This window comes from Mobula birostris, chromosome 3 (assembly GCF_030028105.1).
Source record: "Mobula birostris isolate sMobBir1 chromosome 3, sMobBir1.hap1, whole genome shotgun sequence".
NCBI lineage: Eukaryota > Metazoa > Chordata > Chondrichthyes > Myliobatiformes > Myliobatidae > Mobula > Mobula birostris.
Genome location: NC_092372.1, coordinates 184,112,024 through 184,134,437, shown reverse-complemented (window position 1 = coordinate 184,134,437; position 22,414 = coordinate 184,112,024).

Sequence of the window (22,414 nt, the reverse complement as noted above, 5' to 3'; positions counted from 1 at the left end):
CACCTGAACTGGTTGAGGAACTAATATCCTTGTAGGAAGGTTTGCTAGTGATGTACGAGGCGGTAGGGGGGGAGGGGGATTTTGCAGGAGGATAGGAACCAAAGTGCCTTAACAGATAGTGGAGAGGTTTACAGAGGAAGTGGAGAAAGATGTGACATGCAAATTCAGGAATCGAAAGATTGAGCATGGTGGGACTAATATTTCGAGTTGTTTATCTTTCAATGCAAGGAGTCTTGTAGGAAAGACAGATAAGCTTCGGGCATGGATCAGCATGTGGAATTATGACATTGTAGCTAATAGTGAGACTTGGTTGTAGGAGGGACAGGACTGGCAGCTCAGTGTTCCAGGGTTTTGTTGTTTCAGACGTGACAGAGCAGGAGGAATTAACTCTATTTCAACATTAATATTATGCAAATGTGTGATGCTAAATGATATAAATTAAAGCTCACATATGAGCTGACTATACAGACATAAACAGAGCAAAAAAAGTAGGCCAGTGGGAAATGAGTTAAAAATAGATCAGCTATTGCCTTGCTCTTGGAGGAGATAACTATTTTATCTGCATTTTACAGATGACAGAGGAGGATACAGAACACCCCTCAGGTTCAATTGCATAAAATATGCTTGAATTCCATTCCACATCTATTTTCAACAGCACTGCAGCAAAAGCATCAAACATGGATGAGATAAGTTCATATGTGCCAGTTTATGGACATTAAAATTGCCAGATGTGACCAAGCTGCAGTCTCCAAACACGGCCATCTTTTTATCACAGGAGAACGGCTGCACCTCCAGGAAGCCCATGGACACTGAGGGATTTATCCAATCTGGGGCATCATTGGTGGGGGGAGAAGACTGGAAGGGGGTGATTAGGAGCCAGAAATTGTCCTAGTGGGGACACGCAAATGAAAAGCAGAATGATTGTAGCGATATTCATATGCAAGCAATTATTTAGTGACATTCAGAATCAGTTAAGAACATCTAAAATGTTCAATTGGTTTCAAAAATTTAGCAATAAAAATGAGCAAACTGGACGGTTGACTGCATCAGGCTGCAAGAAAAACAATTAAATGACCTGGAACAATTCAGAAATAGAAATGAACTAAACTTATTTCATTATGTGTTGGAGTATTGTCACAGCCTTGCGATATACTGCCAGCCTCCAAGCAAAATTCAACAATGAAACATAACTGCAATAGAGGTAGGTGGCCCAGTGCTGCCTGCAGATAGTAGAGCTGCCTTGTCAAAGCTCTGGTGACTCAGCGTTCATTCCTGACCTCTGGCGCTGATCATGTGGAGTTTGCATGTAGTCTTCATCAGAGGTATGTGGATTGGTGGTTTAATTGATCATTATAAATTGCCCCTGTTGTGTAGGTAAATAGTGGAATCTGGGAGGGTTAATATGAAGGGGGGGAGAAATAAAATGGGATTAGAATAAACTTGTGCGAATCTTAGTGTCTGCTAAACATAGTGATTGTCACAGTAACAGAGAGTTACTGTGACAGTAAAACAGCACGGAAACAGGCTCTTTGATCCACCAAGAGCAGGCTGATCATCTATCACCCATTTACACTCAGGTTACACTAATCTCATTTCATTTTCCCCCACACATCCATCAACACCTCCTGAATTCAACTGCTTACCTACCCACTAAGGAAAGCTGGCAGTAGCTAAGAGCTATAGGAATTGTATCTGACTTCACCATCTTCTCCGGCAGCAAGTTCTAAACGCCAACCACTCTCTGTAAAATACTTTCCCCTTGAATCACCTTTGAAGTTTCTTCCTCTCAACAGAGAGTTGATGGGATTGTATTGCCAATAATAACAAAATAAGATACTTTATACTTATACTGTATTGTCGCCAAACAATTGATACTAGAACGTACAATCATCACAGCGATATTTGATTCTGCGCTTCCCGTTCCCTGGATTACAAATATTAAATATTAAAAATAGTAAAAATTAGTAAACATTAAAAATTTAAAGTATAAATCATAAATAGAAAATAGAAAAATGGAAAGTAAGGTAGTGCAAAAAAACCGAGAGGCAGGTCCGGATATTTGGAGAGTACGGCCCAGATCCGGGTCAGGATCCGTTCAGCAGTCTTACCACAGTTGGAAAGAAGCTATTCCCAAATCTGGCCGTATGAGTCTTCCAGCTCCTGAACCTTCTCCCGGAGAGAAGAGCGACGAAAAGTGTGTTGGCTGGGTGGGTCGTGTCCTTGATTATCCTGGCAGCACTGCTCCGACAGCGTGCGGTGTAAAGTGAGTACAAGGACGGAAGATTGGTTTGTGTGATGTGCTGCACCGTGTTCACGATCTTCTGCAGCTTCTTTCGGTCTTGGACAGGACAACTTCCATACCAGGTTGTGATGCACCCTGGAAGAATGCTTTCTACGGTGCATCTATAAAAATTAGTGAGGGTTTCAGGGGACAGGCCAAATTTCTTTAGTTTTGTCAGGAAGTAAAGGCGCTGGTGGGCCTTCTGCTTGGTTGGACCAAGTCAGGTCATTTGTGATATTGACCCTGAGGAACTTAAAGCTTTTGACTTGTTCCACTTGCGCACCACCGATGTAAATTGGGTGGTGCGGTCTGCTACTCCTTCTGAAGTGAACAACCAATTCCTTCGTCTTGCTGACGTTGAGGGATAGGTTATTGTCTTCGCACCATGTCACCAGGTTCTTAATTTCTTCTCTGTACTCAAACTCATCATTACCCGAGATACGGCCTACAATTGTTGTGTCATCAGCAAACTTATATATTGAGTTTGATGGAAACTTGGCTACACAATCATGGGTGTACAGTGAGTACAGCAGGGGGCTGAGTATACAGCCTTGTGGGGCACCGGTGCTCAGACTGATTGTAGAGGAGAGCTTGTTCCCTATTTTTACAGCCTGGGTCCTGTCTGTGAGGAATTTGAAGATCCAGCTGCAGATCTGAGTGCTAAGGCCCAGGTTCCGGAGCTTAGGAATCAGTTTATTTGAAATGATGGTATTAAAGGCAGAGCTGTAGTCAATGAAAAGGAGCCTTACGTATGCGTCTTTATTCCCAAGGTGTTCTAAGGAGGAATGTACGGCCAGAGGGATGGCATCTGCTGTTGACCTGTTGCTCCGGTAGGTGAATTGCAAAGCGTCGAGGTTGACCGGTAGGCTGTGGCTGATGTGTGCCATAACCAATCTCTCAAAGCACTTCATAGCAATTGATGTCCGAGCCACAGGTCGATAGTCATTCAGGCATGCCTCCTTGCTCTTCTTCGGATGGATAACTGATGGATTAGTTAGTGTAAATGGGTGCCTGATGATCCATTTGGATTCGGTGGATTGTGTCAAGCTAAACTAGAGTTTCTAGAAAGTATTGGGATCTAGAGGCAAAAGAAAATAAAATTTAAAAGTAACAGCAAGAATCCACTGATAGACTGGATGGAACCCGCTGCCTGAGTGCTGCTTCTGCCCGGAACATCGGGAGGACCCGGCTGCATCACAGCAGCAGTCCGGGAGCAGCGTTGGAATTTGTGGTAAGATGCTGAACTTTAAATAACTTTAGAGACTGTTTCATGGAAGAGAGCACTGCTGTCACTGCGTTTTGGGTTAGCGCTAGCTTCATGACACAGGGATCATCGCGCGCAGGTGCTTCTGGGAAATGGCGCGAGATTTAAGAAGAGCTCAGGAACCTTCGGGAAGGGTCACCCGGTTTGAAAACATAACGGTCTATTAGGGAGTGGAGAGGTGCAGGTTGCAATCTGTCTACAAAGTCCAGAGAGGTAGCCAGTTTTTTCACCTAATGACTAGTGACTAATGTCTAATGTCTAATGACTAATGACTAATGACTAATGTCTAATGGCTAATGGCTAATGTCTAATGGCTAATGGTTGATGGAACTAATGAAACTATCAAACTGCCGCACTTACGAAAAATCAAAGGAGGAAAAAGGAAAAGTTGTTTGGTCATTGAGTGGAATCCAGTTAAAAAACCTTCGGGCGCGCACATTCAATCCCTTTCAAGTGGGGAAGCTGCACATGTTCAAAGAAGAAAAAGAAATCCAACTTGACAAACTGAATGGCTGTTTCCATGTTATACCTCCGAATGACCTGATAAATTTAAGTATGAGAATATGAACTGACTGGTGTGTAAATTTCCAGCCCAACAACTTCATATTTCTGATTGTTAAAACAGCCCAAAAACTTTCTCGGTAACAGCAAACTGAAATAAATGTCAAAGATTAAATAAATCTAAGAGTTACGTTAAACTATTCAGAAAACTTGAAGGGGAATATATTTTTATATTCACATAGAAATTTTCAGTGTGATTGCAGTAAACAATGTCAACACATGAGCTGTTTATATGTCAAAGTTCCTTTGTGCAAAAACGTAGAGAAGTTGTACACAAACATTTAGTACAAGCTGTTAGTAGAAAATCTTTGTTACAAATAAATTAAACTTGAACCTGGAATAGGGGACCATCACTGTGAACTGTAAATGCTTTATGTTATTCACCAAATGTCCGCTATATGAATCTGGTAGACGTGCAGCGTTCAATTCATCCACCAGTTCTTGAATCACATTACAGAATGCAAAGCATGTCTAACTGATAGCCAGCATTATGTGTATTTTAACAACAAAATGCACAATGGGAAATTGGAAGATAGAAAATTGGGAATTATTTACTGACAATTTCAGAGTCTGCTTAATAGAAATGGGAATTACAAATGTAGGACTGGCAGTAGACCAGTTTTATTTGTAAGCTGTTGATGGTGGTATCAATTTTCTCCAGAAGACCAGTCCTGTAACCAATGTAGTAATAAGCATTTTTCTATTTCTGTCTTCAAGTTTTCCCAGTTTTGGATATTTCAGTCCAAAGAAGCAAATACTAGAAATGTGTCTTGTTCATCAAGCTGTCAGTTTGCTTATTGGAGCACCATCCAACCCTCCCTTCTCATGTCCTTTCCATCTTTCCAGGTCAGGCAAGATGAAACTAATCCTCTTCAGAGCACATTGTGAATATCAGCACAGACTGGCTTTAGATGGGGGGCCACTCCTGGATGTCTGATGCTCAAACATGAGAGTGCCCCAGGAATTAAGAGATTTTATTTGTGCACTGGTTGGACACTCCTGAGTGACAGGCACATTATGCCTGTTATTTCTTAGTTGCTTGCTCAAAAGTGACACAGCAAATGACTGTCCATATATACACTTTTTTTTAACTGTTAAAATGTCTACCTAAATATATTTGAAGGTTTAGAAGGGTCCTGCAGAAGGGTTTTGGCCCAAAACATCGACTGTACTTTTTTCCATAGATGCTGCCTGGCCTGCTGAATTCCTCCAGCATTTTGTATGTGTTGCTTGGATTTCCAGCATCTGCAGCTTTGCTCTTGTTTGGCATCTCGGCCTTCATCCTGCCTTGTGCAGCTGGATCCTGGACTTCCTGTCGGTAAGAGTAGGCTCCCTCACCTCTGCCCCTCTGACCCTCAACACAGCTGCCCCCTGGGGCTGTGTCCTAAGCCCCCTCCTTTACTCTCTGTATACCCATCACTGTGTCACCACCCACAGCTCCAATCTGCTAATTAAATTTGCTGACAACACTAAATTGATCAGCCTTATCTCAAATAATAATGAGGCAGCTACAGAGAAGTCATCACCCTGACACAGAAAGCAACCTCTCCCTCAATGTTACCAAAATAAAGGAGCTGCTTGTAGACTACAAGAGGAATGGAGACAGGCAAACCCCTATTGACATCAATGGATCTGGGATTGAGGGGGTGAACAGCTCTAAACTCCTCGGCATACACATTACCCAGGATTTCATGTGGTCTGTATGGCTGTGTGGTGGAAAAAGCACAACAGCACCTCTTTCACCTCAGGCTGTTGAAGAAGTTTGACTTGAGTCCCCAAATCTTAAGGACTTTCTACAGGGGTACAATTGAGAGCATCCTGAATGGCTGCATCACTACCTGGTATGGGAACTGTATTTCCCTGAATCACAGGACTCTGCAGAGAGTGGTGTGGACAGCCCAGTGCATCTGTCGATGTGAACTTCCCACTACTCAGGACATTTACAGAGACAGGTGTGTAAAGAGGGGCCAAAGGATCACTGGGGACCTGAGTCACCCCAAATACAAACTGTTCTAGTCGCTACCATCCAGGAAATGGTATCGCAGCACAAAAGCCAGGACCAACAGGCTCCGGGACAGCTTCTTCCACCAGGCCATCAGACTGATTAATTCACGCTGATGCAATTGCATTTCTATGCTATGTTGACTGTCCTGTTGTGCATACTACTTATTGCAAGTTACTATAAATTGCACACTTAGATGGAGATGTAATGCAAAGATTTTTACTCCTCATGTATGTGAAGAAATAAGGTCAATTCAATTCAAATCAATTCTAAATATATTAGTGACACAGGCATTTTGCACTCGGCTCATCCACGTATCAGAGTTGTGGATTGGAGAACAACACAAAAAAAACCTAGAAAAAAATCCCATTACACCATGATGTTCAACTTAATTTCAATGAGAAATGGGGACTAATGCGGGTGTGACAAAATTCATGTTTTTCCTTCCAGGCCATTGTGTTAGATACAGCCTGCTCTTGTTAGATATGGTCGTTCAGCATGACCTAAAGACATACTGTCTGCTCAGATCCAGTACAGTCAATAACATCAAGGGAATAGAAATACCTTGATTTGCATTGTATTATATCTTGGAAATATTAAGAAGAGAATTACAGTATGATTAAAAATTTTATCTCTATAGAGTGCCATTATTTCATGACTTCATCTGTTTAATAGCTATAATATCCCTAAAGGATTTCCTGCAGTGCTATTACAGGGTCCATGGGAATGGTTTTGGGGGCAGTGTGTGGAGTTAGGTATCAGGTTAGTGTTTATGGATGGGGATGAGGGAAAGTTAGAGGTCAGGGCAGTAAATGAAGAGCTTGGGCCAAGATAGCACTGATCTGTGATGGCCGACGATGTCATGGCTTAGACTTAATTGTAATTTTTTTAGGTTTTCAGTGATGATTTCGGGGACAGCATGGTAACTTAGTGGTCAGATTAGGATTTAAGGGCAGAGGTAAGGGAGAATGAAGAGTCGGGGCAGAGTGGTGTTTGGAGTACAGATTGAAGGTCAAAGTTCAGTGATTCCAGAGGTTGAGTGCCAGGCGCTGAGGAGAACAGTGAGCCCCAGATTGGCGAGTCTAGAAATGGAAGTCCACATGGGTGGGAGTCAGGAGTGTCAATGCCAACCCTGGTCATCGTACTTAGAGGTCCATGTGAGTCTGGAAGTCAAGGCTTGAAGAGCTCTGCGATTGAAGGTAAGTGATCATGGAGATTGTGTACGCATGAGCTAAGGAGACGAACTTTTAGTGATTCTAGAGTAGAAGGTCTGTACCGGCAGGAGTCACGTGGGCCTGTGAACCCCCCTGCCCCCCAGGTCACCAGGTTTGGAGGTCCATATGAATCCAGAAGTCAAACCTATAATCACCAAGTCCTGGGGTCAATACCAGAGGACAAAGCTGAAGTCTAGAGGACAAAGCTAAAGGTTGAAATCAAGAGCTTGGTGATTCTGGAGGTAGAAAACTCAAAAGATGAATCTGCGAGTCCGTGCCAGGCCTGTTATGTGCAAGTCTATGTGGCCAAGGACTAGAGGCCCGGAGATGGCCTCTCCTGGGGTTGGAGCCCTATCTGTGTGAGCGTGAGGGGGTGGGTGGGAGATTTGGATATGGGCTTGTTGTTGTCTTGTTTTGTTCTGTTGTTTTTGTTGCTGCTTGTGTTGTTTCGCTGAACATTGTGGATGTACTATGTTGGCACAGGAACGTGTGGCGACACCTGTGGGCCACTCCCAGCATATCCTTGGTTGTTAATGCAAACAACACATCTCAATGTACGTTTCAATGTACATGTGATAAATAAATCTGATCCTGAATTATTTTTGCCCTGTGTTATTAGCATTTTTTATAAGGCCACCTGCTGTCTTATTGGTGGAGAAGTTGGTGGTGGAGAATGGATGTACAAAATTTTGTCTGTTTTCTGCAACTCACCCTCAACTTCTTTGAACATTAAGTAGGACTTCAATAAAAATGTATTTATCTTTATGACTTCCACTGATGTGAAAGTGCAGCTTCTAATTGCCTAATGAAATCCATGTCAGCTCCACTGCTGAATGCTGTCATCATGCTACAATAAATTTTCCTCCTCCCTGTCAGTTGGGCAACCAGAGACTTAATAGAAATGACAGCCTCTGAACATTGGAGCAACATCCAGGAGGTATTATGATTCATTATTAAATTCACAATGGAATGCAAAGGATACATTTGATGCACAAAATAAAATAATGAGAAATACAGACTTCAAACTGAAGCATATGGCTTTCCAGTGCTCTTCTAAATTACTCTAAGTAACACTAAAGCTTTTTTGTTTTCTTATTTTCCTAGATTTTTTTTGTACTTACTGGCCTGTTTGAAGATAACCCTGCCCAATTACCACCAGTGTGTAACCTATCGCACCAGAGGTCCCAACACACTAGACCACTGCTACACTATGATAAGGAATGCCTATCATTCCCTTTCTAAACCACATTTTGGCAAATTGGACCATTTGGCTGTACTCCTGCTACTTGCATACAGACTGAGCCTAACAGGCAAGGCTCCAGAGATGAAGACAACTTAGAGGTGGTTGCAGGAGGCTGAGGAATAGCTTTATTAAAACGGCTACAGATGAGTGTGTCCCACAAAATCATTCAAGGTCTTCCCCAATCAGAAGCTCTGGATGAACCATGAAATCTGGGACCTGATTGGGGCCAGATCCAGAGGCATTCAAGTCTGGAGATTGAGAATGCTACGAGAGGTGCAGGTATGATCTCGGGAAAACCACCTCAAATGGAGATTCTGGACTAGACTGGAATCAGCGAAGGATGCTCAACAACTATGGCAGGGTTTGAATGCCATAACCTTGCAGTTAAGTCTCGCAGCATAGGGGACAGCAGAGTTTTGCTTCCAGATGAGCTCAGTGCCTTCTATGCTCACCTTGACCACCAGAAGAAGGAGAAACCATCATGCTCTCCACGTCTCCTGATGATCCTTTTGTCTCAGTATCTGAAGATGACGTGCAGGCTGCCTTCAAGGGGGTGAATCCAAGGAAAACATCTGGTCCGGATGGAGTACATGACGAAGTACCTGTGCTGACCAACTGGCTGCTGTGTTCACAGATATCTTCAATCTCTTGATGCAGCAGTGTGTGGTACCCACCTACTTCAAGCAGGCTTCAGTCATACCGGTGTCCAGGAACAGCATGCTATTCTGCCTCAATGACTATTGCCCAGTGGCACTTACACTCACCGTGATGAAGTGGTTTGAGAGGCTGGTGTTGAAGCATATCAGCTCCTGTCTGAGTGGTGACTTGGATCCACTCCAATTTGCCTGCCAGAGCAACATGTCCACAGCGAACGATCTCGTTAACTCTTCACAAAACCTTGGAATATCTGGACAACAAAGGTTACAGCTCAACATTTAATGCCATCATAAAACTAATTTGTAAATTTCAAGATCTGGGCCTCAATACCCCCTTGTGCAATTGGATGCTGGATTTCCTCACTTGCAGATCTCAGTCATTTTGGATTGGCGAAAACATATCCCCCACAATCTCCATCAGCACAGGTGCAGCAAAGGGCTGTGTGTTTAGCCCCCTGCTGTACTGGCTTTACTTACACCATGACAGTGTTTGGTAAATACAGTTCCAACACCATATACAAATTTGCTGATGACACCACTGTTGTGGGCTGTATCAAAGGTGGTGATGAATCGGCATACAGGAGGGAGATTGAAAATTTGGCTGAGTGGTGTAATAACAACATCCTCTCACTCAACGGCAATAAAACCAAGGAACAGATAGTAGTCTTCAGGAGCGGGAAACCAGAGGTCCATGAGCCAGTACTCATCAGAGGATCAGAGGTGGAGAGGGTCAGTAACTTTAAAATCCTGAAGGACCTGTCCTGGCCAATCATATAAATTGCAAGGAAAACATGACAGTGCCTCTACTTCCTTAAGAGTCTGCGGAGATTCAGCAGGTCATCATAAAACACTGACAAACTTCAATAAATGTGTAGTGGAAAGTGCATTGCCTGGCTGCATTGCAGCCTGGTATGGGAACTCCAATGCCTTTGAGTGGAAAATCGTACAAAAGGTAGTGGATTCAGCCCAGTACAGCAAGGGTAAACCCCTCCCAACCATGGAGCACGTCTACATGAAACACTATTGTAGGAAAGCAGCATCCATCACCAAAGATCCTCCCCACCCAGGCCATGCTCTTTTCTCGAAGCTGCCATCAGGTAGCAGATTCAAGTGCCTCGGGTCTTGCACCACAAGGTTCATGAACAGTTACTACCCCTCAACCATCAGGCTCTTGAACAGAAGAGGATAGTTACACTCATCTATTGAAGGAAAAAGAATTGTGACATGTAGGTACTCTGACAATAAATTTCATATTGAACTTTTATGGCAATTAATCTTAACATTATAAGATACTACACCAATCCAGGGTAGCTTGGGGCATGGGAGTTCGGAGTTCATTTCCAATGTCCTCTGTAAGGAGTTTGTACATCCTTTCTGTAAACCCGTGGGTTTGCTCTGGGTGCTCCAGTTTCCTCCCACAGTGCAAAGGACTACCAATTAATTGTAGGAGGGTTAAATAGGTGGGTTGCTAGGCCATGAGGTTCGTTGGGCCAGAAGAGTCCATTCCTCCCTGCATCTCTAAATAAAATAAATAAATGTGGAGATATTGAATAAGTCTTCATGCAGGCACATGGAGGAACTTAAGGTGGGGGGTTATATGGGAGGCAGGGTTTAAGGGTTGGCACAACATTGTGGGCCGAAGGGCCTGTACTGTGCTGTACTATTCTATGTTCTATGTTCTATGACCGATGAGTTGAGGCTGCCAGCAGCTGAAGTGTGACGATGATATCAAGGTTACCCTTACAAACATGCTAGGACTTTCACATTGGACACTCTTAGCGTAAAGCAGAAAAAATGAATCCTTCCCTTTTGCTGGTTGGTATGCAAGAGAGCAAAAACAAAATGCTGATATATGCAAATTGAATTTGCAACACACACACACACACACACAGCTCAAATCTTACTGCTGCAAAGCTCAAGGTAATCAGCTTAATGCTGTCTGTCTCTTCCATGTTGTAGATTGTCACTGAGTGAATGCTGGTCGAGTGGTGAAATGATATTTTTAATCAGAGGAAAACAGGAGTTTAACTTTAAATTTACCATAATTCTCTTTCCCACAGCCAATAATATGCAAATTGTTTCTATTAGCATTTGAACATATTTATAATACTGAAAATGCATACACTTTTGGCTAATAGTTCTACTTAGCTTCACATAAGTGTTTTTGGACTTGTTAAAGGTAAGTCAGAAAGCTGCAGTTTATTGTATGTAATTTCTTTTTATTCTTAAAAGCAGTATTCAATAGCTTGAAACCAGATATATTTATAATAAAAAAAATGTTCTGATAGGACTGAATAATTCAAAATATTATTTGTAGATGCTCTTATCATTCCTAATAGAGAAATATTGTATTCATGCATGACTTAATAATCTTTCAGTCTACGAGTTTTGTTTTTATTTTACTTCATAACAATTTCAAGGGATAACAAACTCTATTGGAGGGAAGTTGATTAGGGCAAAGATCATTGTAGAGATTTTTGTTCCAATGACAGCTTATGTCTCCACGATTTACATTAATTTATGTTAGCTATTGACCTGGTGTGGGCAGAAATGTTCATCTCAAAGTTCAAAGTAAATTTATTACCAAAGTACATATATAGAATCAATGAAAGACCACACCTGATAGGATGGACAAACAACAAATGTGCAAAACACAAAATATGCAAAATAATAATAATGATAATAACACATAAGTAATAAATATTGAGAACAAGAGATGAAGAGTTCTTAAAAGTGAGTCCCTAGGTTGTGGAAACAATTCAGTGATGGGATGAGTGAAGTTGAGTGAAGCTATGCCCTCTGGTTCAAGAGCCTGATGGTTGAGGGGTAATGACTGTTTCTGAACCTAGTGGCGTGGGTCCTGATGCTCCTTTACCTCCTTTCTGATGGCAGCAGCAAGAAGAGAGTATGGCCTAGATAGTGGTTGTCCTTGACGATGGATGCTACATTCCTGTGACAGCGCTCCACATAGATGTGCTGAATGGTGGGGAGGGCTTTACCCGTGATGGACTGGGCTGTATATTCTACTTTTTGAAGACTTTTCATTCATGGGCATTATGCTTCCATACCAGGCCCTGATGCAACTAGTTAATATACTCTCCACTGCACATCTATATAAGAATGCTGAAGTTTTAGGGACATGCTGAATCGTCAAAAACTTCAAAGAAAGTAGAGGCTCTTCTATGCAGAGTGCTAAACACACAGCCTTGTGGTGCACCCACCTGTGATGATGGAGATTGCGGAGGAGATATTTTTGCCAAACCAGACCGACTGGGGTCTACAAGTGAGGAAATCGAGGGTCCAGTTGCACAAGGAGGTATTGAAGCCTAGGTTTTGAAACTTATTGATTAGTTTTTAGGGGATGGTGGTGCTGAATGCTGAGCTGTAGTCAATGAAGAGCACCTTCATGGTCCTGATATTCTAGGGTTGAACGAAGGATCATTGAGATGACATCTGCTGTTGACCTGTTGTGAAGGTATCAAAATGGAGATGCTTCTCAGGCAGGAGGTGACATGTCTCATGCCCGACCTCTCAAAGAAATCCATCATAGTGGGTGTAAGTGCTACTGGACAATAGTCATTGAGGCAGGTTATCATGTTCTTCTTAGCTACCGGTATATCTCTTAACACCCACCAATATTTAAGGAATTTAGACCGACTCATGAACTTGCTGTGAATACAGACCACATGCAGGCAGATGTGCAGTTTAAATTGGCATCATGGTCAGTGCAGAGAGCATTGGCTGTTCCTGTGATGCTCTGTTTTATATTCTACGTTGTGTCCATATTCTACATAGCAATAGCATTTGAAAGAGCTGGGAGTATCAATCAAGATTCCATCGTTACTTCTTGCCCTTATGTTTTGTTTCATTTCACTCCTATGTACACTGAAAGTTCTCATTTGTTTGTCATAATGAGGGCGCTGGTAAACAGACCCAAATGTAAGACACAGACACTGAAGTACTAGGAACAGGACAAGGATGCAGTACCTGGGCTAGGACATGGACAAGAAACAGGGAAACCGGACAAGGAAATATCAACTAGGAGCCTAGGCTTGAACCCTGAGCCAGAGAATGGACAAGGACCCAGAACCTGGGTCTTGCCTTGGGCTCGGGTCCCAGAACCAGGCAAGGACATGACATGACTGCAGGATTGGAGGCTGGCATCTAGAGGCTTGAGGCTTGGAGACAGGCTTGGGGTCTTGGGTCTGGGGTCTAGGGTACTTTGAGGCTTGGGTTTGGACTCCGAGCCAGAGACTGGGCAAGGATCCAGAACCTGGAACTTGACTCGGGCTCAGACTTCAGAACTAGACGAGGACAAGACGAGGCTACAGGACTGGACATGGCTTGGGTGGGGAACTCCTGGGTAGGGCGAAACTCAAGGACAGGTAAAGGCATATGGACAGGACTTGGATAGGACTGGACTAGGCACGGACTGGACAAGGGCCTTCAAGAGCACGGAGCCTTGGACTAGAAGAGACAGGAGCACGGAACACAGAGCCGGACCCCTCCTTGGGAACAGGATGTAGCGCCAGGACTCATACACAGAATGCTGAACATGAAGAGACAGATCCCAACACAAGGTGGTGACAATTGGCTGGGCCCACCTAGCGAAGGCAATAACACAGAGACAGTTCCCAACACTAGGTAGCGGCAAACAGCCGGACCTACCTAGCGAAGGCATGACAATCCCACACAATGAAAGACAGTTCCTTATCTTGACCTAATAAGGCTCCTGTCTTGCTCTGGCGGTAAAACTTCAGCAATACAGGCGGGGTATCCAGGCTAGGTGAGCAGGCAGAGAGTCAGGCGAGGTATCCAGGCAGAGTGTCAGGTGAGGGGGGAAAGACAAGGAGGGGAACAGAACAGTCCAGCAGGGAATCCCTGGTTTGCAGAGATATTTATGTCTCAGCCCCAAAACATGTGCCTACAACAGAAACTGGGGAAAACCAGAAAACCTGGAATAAGGAGCTATGGACCAGACCATGAACTGGAATACAGACTTCACGGACCGGACCATGACATGGTTAGACTCCAAGAAATGCTTGTGTGGTTGTGACTTGGCTGTCAAAGGACGATGTTAAACTTTCACCATAGAGGAAAGCTGCATTGTGCAAAAGCTTTCAAGGAGAGCTATGGAAATACAGTTCATAGTGTTCCTCATGAGCATGATGTATGTCTCATTTAGGAATTCCCTCTAAATGTGTTAATTGAAGAAAAATGAAGACAAAAATCTGTAAAGAACCAAGGAGAAACATTTCTTCTGCACGAGTGAAGATTAAAAGGAGATCTATTGATTTGCCAAAGACGTTGGAAGAACCAATATCTTATAAGGTAAACTATTTTGTTCTGGACTACAGAAGATTAAGGCTAATCTACTGAGTTGCCAAAAATATTATAATTAAGGATTTGGTAGAAGAGAATCATATAAGAACACATAATCTTAAAAATTATGGCTAGGTATTTCACTAGTGATGAGAGAAAAGATTACTTCACACTAAGAGCAGGGAGAACCTGAAACCTTCTCTTTAAAATGTTAGTGAGGTAAGATCAAGTGGAAATTTTGATACTTATTTATAGACTTTGATAACGGTAGAGCATTTGTGGATACAGAATCCAGAAGAATAAGTGAAGATACAAATCAGCGTGACTGGAAAACTAGCCTTGAGGGGCTGAAAGGTCTCTTTCTGTTTTTAAGTATAAATATGTTGTGTTACAAAAGACATCAGCTGCTCAAACACATTAGAAAGGCCCGTAGATTTTTTCCAACGTTTCATTTTCATGTGCAAAAATAGTTAAATGCTGAACCCAGAGGGAGTTTGAATAATTTCTTATTATTGTTGAACACTGTTTTGATATTTATACTTAAAGGTTAAACTAAGCCAAACACATGGTGAATAATAGACTTGGAGCTACATTTATTTGCAGAAGAATAATTAGAGTAGAGTAATTTTAATCTCTTGAGATTTTTGCCACATAGAAATGACTGCAACATCTGGTTGCATTCTCACAGTATAAAGAATATTACACATTTATTATTAGTTAACTTTAATAATGTATTGAATCTTTTGATAAATTGGCCCACGCTTTCAAGCATACATTAACATACCACCACGCACATTCAGTTTCCCTCATCAAGTCTGGTTTGTCATCTGCAGTCAGCGGATAGGTTAACAACAACCTGCCTCCGAGTGCAGACATGAGTAGGATTCAAAGAGGAACATCTGCCAAGCCACACTGCTCCTGTTCCTCCATACAGCAATGCAGTAGTCAAATAATTGATCGCATTTGCCTTTTATATTAGTTTTAGTGAAGGGAGGAACATGAAAATACAGGCAAGTCAGAAAGTAGCAATGCTAATCTCTTCCTATGCTGTAACTGTGCAAAGTCTTGTTATAGAGGCAAGGAGGATGGTCCTTCCCAACAGCACCTCAACACACAAACATCTGGTGGAGAAATGAGGGAAGGGACACCAATGGAAAATTAGTTTCAAATTAAAGTGAGAAGCAGAATGATTAAAATAGGAAAACCAAGGATTAATTGATCTCAGTGCTCTTGGATGAATTGTGCTGATGCAAGTTTTCTTTTGTATTTATTTTTAGGATTGGCTATCATTGATAAACCAGAAATTATTGCCCATTTTTTTATGCTCCTGGGAGGTAGTTCTAAACACTTTCCTGAATCAGGTGAATGTGCTGTTTAACACAATGTTACACAGCTCCAGTCTCGATAATTATAAGAACTATATCCATGTATTGTAAAGTTCTATCCAGAATGTTAGGGATGTGAATTCCAATCAGCAATTAAAAAATGAGAGCCATAGAACTTCAGGAACCCAACAATGAGGGACATGACACAAGTATTTAGCAAGGGTGTTGTCTGATGATGTTGAAGAACACTGAGTTATTGATTGCATGGGTTTCCTGGCAAAGTATGGGAGAAAGATCACTGCTCCTGTCCCATCTGTTGCTGAAATCTCATACATGGCTTTGTCACCTCATGAGTTTTTTTGAAACATATTCTTGGCTGTTTTCCTTCTTCCTACTCATCATGATCTAAAACCATGAGATCTTAAGATATAGCAGGCAAATTAGGCTATTCAGCCCATCGAGATTGCTCTACCATTCAATTATTGCTGATTTTATTTTGTTGACTCCACTCTCCTGCCTTCTCCCTCTAGCCCTTAACCCCTTACCAGACAAGAACTTATCAAACTCGACCTTAAGTAGGGTACCCAGAATGACTTGGCCTCCACAGCCATCATTGACAATGAATTCCACCGATTTACCACACTGACCTAAAAAATCTCCCCTCATCTCTCTTTATTCTGAGTCTATACCCTTTCATCTTAGACTCTCTTACCAAAGGAAACATGCCCTCCCCATTCACTCAATCCATTTCTAAGGCCTGAACTCAAACTGTCACATCACTGTTCTGTTTGCTGATCTCATTTTAGCAGCAATGTGATCTTCAAATTATCATCTTTGTTTCAACTGCCTTTGTAATTTACCTCTACCAGACTCAATTGCTTTCTCCAGCCCTACTCCTCTCCAACACATATGCTCTCATCTACTTCTTGTTCATTCCTGAAATTCACCTTTCCATCCAAAGTGGCCATAAATTCAGATATCTGGACCCCACTTCTCAACCCCTCCCTAAACTTTTTACCTCTCCGCTTCTCTTCCTTTATAACATTTCACAAAATCAAACTCTTTGGTGAACCTTTTGGTCATCTCTCCTAATGACACCAACTTTAAAATCTCTCCTGTGAAGCTGCTCAAGATGTTTTTGTTATGCTAAAGGTGCTATATAAATGGAAATTTTCACTGGCTATGGAACACTGAGGCTACATCCACACTAGACCGGATAATTTTGAAAACGCCGGTTTTGCGTAAAAACGATAGGCGTCCACACCAGGTGTTTTTGAAAATACCTCTGTTCATATTAAAATGGGTATTTGGGTGAACCTCCTCCTACTGGGCATGCGCAGGACACATCTACAGAAAACAAGCGAAGAGGAAATGGTACGCTTGGTGCGCGTTTGTCCAGTTACAGACTAGAAAAACTTAAAAGGAAATTGCCAAACGACGGACAGCTGTTGGCTCTCCCGCAGGAGGACTTAAAACTAAAAAAAACAAATACTGGAGTGTATGGAGGCAACCAACAGGGAGTAGATGGACAGTATGACCTGGCTGATGACGAACTTTGAAAAACTGACTAACTCTGTTGCAGAGGGATTTGCAATGATGAGGAATATGATGGCACCCCTCAAGTACTTTTCACCGCCACAATACCAGCCTCACAGCCACTACAATAGCTGCACATATGGACACACAGACCCCCGAGTGGCCCCACCAACATCTTCCCCACTCCCACAGAGGGGTCACCCTGGAAACATTTCCTACAGCTATAGTCTCTTCGCCGATGAAAGGGATGACAGCTACAACTAAATGCAATAATGCTTGTTACTGGGCAAAAGTGAAATTTGCTGTTACCTCATTTGTTTGCCTTTACTTTTGCCATGTCTTTCTGTATTATTTTGCTGTATTTAATGTGCAATAAAATGAGTTACTGGCAAAAGTGATTTTATTTTTACCTGAGTAAAAGTGAAACTTAAAATTTCCTCTTTTGGTCTTAACATTTTCATGTCTATACCAAACATAAGCTACTACTTAAAAATGGCATTTTGGAAGTAGTGACAATTGCATCTATTGAATGTTTGCACAAGCAATACACTAATAAAGCACCTTGTTAAATGTATAAAACATGTCTGCATCAGTGTTATCTTGTATTTCCATACAATGTTACATTAGACTGTTACACATCTATTGTCAGATATTGTTGTCGTGGTGTTGGAGGTTGCGTTTAAGAAAACAATGAAATGCCGCTCTGCCGCCACCATCTGTTCCGGCACCTCATGACAGAGTTTTAAAAAGCTCCGGTTACCCCGTACACAATACACCGCCCAACCGGCGTTTTCAGATTTACACACTCTGGACAGCGTTTTAGAAAAGCTCTGTTTTCGGGGGAGGAAAACGCCGTTTCAGTGTGGATGGAAGGTCAAAACGAAGAGAAAAAGCTTCGGTTATGGATTTATCCGGTCTAGTGTGGATGTAGCTGGAATATAATGAAACTAAAAGCAAGCACTTGAGTGTATCACCCTTTGGATTTCTTCTTTATACTTAAGACAACTACATTGGAGCTGACACTTACGAGGATTTCCACATAAATTGGGGTAAGTAGACAAATCTCTGTTTGAAAGTTTGAAACTAATTTGAGAGGTAGTTTCTTGAAAGTTCACTTTAGTTTTCTGCAAACATACATTACAGAATAAAAGAAACAATGTAAAACCATTCTAGATTTAGCTCTGTGTAATGAACCTAATCTAAGTAGCAGTTGCATAGTGGATAGTCAAATATAACTTTATGTGAAGTGCCTGAAAGGGGGAAACACAAAGCAACTGCTAAAACTCTAGATCAGGTAAGGTAGATTTCAATAAGATGAAGTTGAGACCATCGCCATTAAAGTGGCTAAATCTGTATTTGTTCAAATCCAGAATATTAATGGATAGTGTTAAAAAAGATTACAGTGCAATGCACAGCCTAACAGATAAAAGGACTACTTGTCAAAAAAAATTGGACAGTCTAAGCAGGCAACGTTATCTAAAAGAATGTAAGAACTAGAGTACTTACTTGAGAAAGAATAACAAAGGGTTGCAAAATAGAAAGAGTGAGGCTTAATATACAACTGAAAAGAAACTTGGAAAGTAACAGAGCAGGTGGTGAAGAGAAATTCTAGGAAGTTTCATAAAATTGATAGTGATGATAATACCAAAGGATATAAGAAATATTTGACTTATTAAACAAATGCTTTGCCCCTGTAGTATGAAAAGGATAAAATGCCAGGTACCCCAGGGAAAGAAATACTGCACCAGAAACTGGGATCTTCATAATAAATACATGTAAATTAAACATGATGAAAATATTATGACTAAAGAGATAAATGGTTGGTTATTAGAGTGTTCATCTTAGATTTAAAAGAAGTTGGAAATAAACTCACTATTCTTTTCCAAAGTTCTCAGCATTCAGGAACCATTCCTAAAAACACACAAATGCAAAGATGGAAAGCATTTAATTTTTGATCGTCTTAACAACTGCTGTGTAATTATTAGAGTTTACATTTAAAGAGTTAATTACTTGACAAAGAAGGCTTGGATTTGTATTGGATACAATATGTTTGCAGAAACCCACAGAATATTTGAAAAAGTGTGTAGCGTTGTCCATAGGGGAACATTTGTTGATCTTATTAATATAGACTTTCAAAGGTCTTTAATAAAGTCCCCCTTAAGGAACTGTTGGCTAGAGTTGAGCTCATGGAAGTGGGGTCAAGTTGATGGTCTGACCAAAAGACTGACTGAGGAACGAGAGGTGAAGAGTGGTTATTTAGCAGGATTCTCATTTGTGAAGTGAGGAGTGTGTAGTCCTTAAAAATCTATGTTGTGACTGCATCTAATCACATTATTAATAACAAAAACCATAAGTAACTGGAGCTGGAGCAAGTATATGTTCCCTTATCTGGTCCACCATTCAGTAAGTTTATGACTGACTCAATCTAAGCCTCTACTGCAGTTTCGATCCCAATACCCATAATCCTCACCTTTCCTATCGTCCAAAAATTAATCTGTCTCAATCTTAAATAGCTCTGGTGATGTAGCCTAAACAACTCTCTGGGATATAGAATTCTAAAGTTTCTGAAGTCACTCCTCTTATTTGAGAAAGGACATACCAGCATTGAAGGTAGTCCAAAAAAGGTTTATCAGGCTAATTCCTGGCATGAGAAGGAAGTGAGAGGGCAACAAATTTGAATCTGTACTCTCTCCTGCTCTTAAGAGCGAAGCCACAGTAACGTAGCAGTTAACATGACTCTATCACAGCTCAGGGTGTCGGAGTTCAGAGTTCAATTCACCTGAAACGAGTCTGTATGACCTCCCCCTGGAATGTGTTGGTTTTCTCCGGGTGCTCTGACTTCCTCCCACAGTGCAAAAACATACCAGTGAATTGGTCTTTGTAAATTGTCCCGTGATTAGACTAGGGTTAAATAGGGGTTGCTAGGCAGCGTGGCTTGAAGGGCTGGAAGGCCCTATTCCGCGCTGTTTTGCACTATAAAAAAATAACAATACAAGTATGATCTTATTCAAACATTTAAGATCCTATAGAGGCTTGACAGGGAAGACGTTGAGATATATCAGCTAGTGGGAGGGCCTTGAATGAGGAGACAGTCATTTAAAACCAAGATGCGTGAGAATTTCTCTCACAAATCATCATGATTTTCTGGAATTCTCTGTCTCAGAGATTTCTGGAAGCTAGATTATTGGGGAGCATTTAAAGATCTGGGAACTGAGGATTATAAGGAACTGGAACTGGGAGATTAGAGGAACTGAAACTTGAAGCAAATCAGTCATTATCACACTGCATGGTGGGGCAGTTTGAAGGGGCAGGTGACCTCCTCTAGGCTCCTATTTTTTTGTGCTCTCTTGTTTAAATGAATTGATAGGGAGCTGCATATCAAAGTTGCTGGCTTGGCTCAGTTTGATGATATCTTGCAGGCAAAACTGTGGCAGATGAATTGAATATTCAAAAATATAAGGCTCTAAGTCTGACAAGCCAATTTTGTTATTTGCATGGCGTCTTGTGATTTAATATAACCATGCAGAACCATTATATAAAATCTAATGCTATTATAAGTCAATGTGATGAGCGTGTTATTAGTAAAGCCACTTGTGTGTGAATCATAAGCTGATTTATGGTGGTTGGATTAACAATACTTTGTTGTGATGGTTACCACTAAAAGTTCTACTAACTCAAACATCTCACAGATGAACACAAATTAAAGGTGTAAAATGCAAGTTTTGATATTCTGGCCTGCAGTTTGAAAGCTTTGGAAGATATCTTTCAGAAGTAGCCATAAAAAAGATGAATGTACTGGAGAATTCATGTTCCAAAATCCATAAAAAGTTATCAAACATAAGACCATAAGACCGTAAGACAAAGGAGCAGAAGTAGGCCCATCGAGTCTGCTCCGCCATTTTATCATGAGCTGATCCATTCTCCTATTTAGTCCCACTCCCCCGCCTTCTCACCATAACCTTTGATGCCCTGGCTACTCAGATACCTATCAATCTCTGCCTTAAATACACCCAATGACTTGGCCTCCACTGCTGCCCGTGGCAACAAATTCCATAGATTCACCACCCTCTGACTAAAAAAATTTCTTTGCATTTCTGTTCTGAAAGGACGCCCTTCAATCCTTAAGTCATGCCCTCTTGTACTAGACTCCCCCATCATGGGAAACAACTTTGCCACATCCACTCTGTCCGTGTCTTTTAACATTCGAAATGTTTCTATGAGGTCTCCCCTCATTCTTCTAAACTCCAAGGAATATAGACCAAGAGCGGTCAAACGTTCCTCATATGTTAACCCTCTCATTCCCGGAATCATTCTAGTGAATCTTCTCTGTACCCTCTCCAACTTCAGCACATCCTTTCTTAAATAAAGAGACCAAAACTGCCCACAGTACTCCAAGCGAGGTCTCACCAGCGCCTGATAGAGCCTCAACATCACATCCCTGCTCCTATACTCTATTCCTCTAGAAATGAATGCCAACATTGCATTCGCCTTCTTCACTACTGACTCAGCCTGGAGGTTAACTTTAAGGGTATCCTGTACGAGGACTCCCAAGTCCCGTTGCATCTCTGAACTTTGAATTCTTTCTCCATTTAAATAATAGTCTGCCTGTTTATTTTTTCTGCCAAAGTGCATAACCATACACTTTCCAACATTGTACTTCATTTGCCACTTCTTTGCCCATTCTTCCAATCTATCCAAGTCTCTCTGCAGACTCTCCGTTTCCTCAGCACTACCGGCCCCTCCACCTATCTTCGTATCGTCAGCAAACTTAGCCACAAAGCCATCTATTCCATAATCCAAATTGTTGATGTACAACATAAAAAGAAGCGGCCCCAACACTGATCCCTGTGGAACACCACTGGTAACTGGCAGCCAACCAGAATAGGATCCCTTTATTCCCACTCTCTGTTTCCTGCCAATCAGCCAATGCTCTATCCACGTATGTAACTTTCCTGTAATTCCATGGGCTCTTATCTTGTTAAGCAGCCTCATGTGTGGCACTTTGTCAAA